We start from the raw sequence: 651 nt of genomic DNA, 5'->3' as shown, positions 1-651 counted from the left end.
GGTGCTGTGGCTCAAGTGGTAGAGCGCTAGCCTTGAGCTGAAGAGCTGAGGGACAGAGCCCAGGCCCAGAGTTCAGGCCCCATGACTGACAAAAATAAGTTGATCTGAATATAGAACAGAGTGCTGCTAGAGGCTGGCAGGAACGGAGCTGTCGGGGCTGGACCCACGCACGCTGTGCGAACGCACTGAATGCCACACAGAACCCCAGCAAGACGAGCACGCAGCAACAAAACAGAGAAACTAAGACAAAACTCTGCTTCTTGCTAGAAGTGGACAGGAAGTTTGTGTTGGGAGTAGTTGTGAAAATAGTGATTTTTTAATCCAGTAACCTCCCCAGATTTTCAGAGAGAGAGAGAGAGAGTTGTTTCTTATTGTGTTATCTTTTAATAGTGTATTCTATCTGGAGATCTTGAACAGTGAAATCGCCAATAACTGCAAAGAAAAGTGACCGTGCGGCGTTTTTAGGGAATTTTTAGGTATTTATTCCCACCGTGCTGGTGTATCATTAACGAGCCCTCAGCTGGCCGCCCCGTCTGTCACCGCAGCCCAGGCAGGCACGGCAGCGATCCCAGCGGTGACATCTGCCGCGGCGGGTGCGGGGCCTGGCAGGGGCACGGGGCCTGGCTGTGGCAGGGGCGCGGCGAGCGCGGG

The 651-nt window shown here is 53.5% G+C and overlaps 1 protein-coding gene across 1 annotated transcript in view; it reads right to left on the bottom strand.

Annotated features, from left to right (window-relative positions):
- Window positions 1-651, bottom strand: part of Smyd3 (SET and MYND domain containing 3) — a 325,260-nt gene that overhangs the window by 602 nt on the left and 324,007 nt on the right. The window lies entirely within an intron of this gene.

The sequence above is a fragment of the Dipodomys ordii genome, unplaced genomic scaffold (assembly GCF_000151885.1).
Source record: "Dipodomys ordii isolate 6190 unplaced genomic scaffold, Dord_2.0 Scaffold35, whole genome shotgun sequence".
Taxonomy (NCBI): Eukaryota; Metazoa; Chordata; class Mammalia; order Rodentia; family Heteromyidae; genus Dipodomys; species Dipodomys ordii.
Note: the sequence above shows the minus strand (reverse complement) of the source record. Positions and strands in the feature narration are given on the sequence as shown.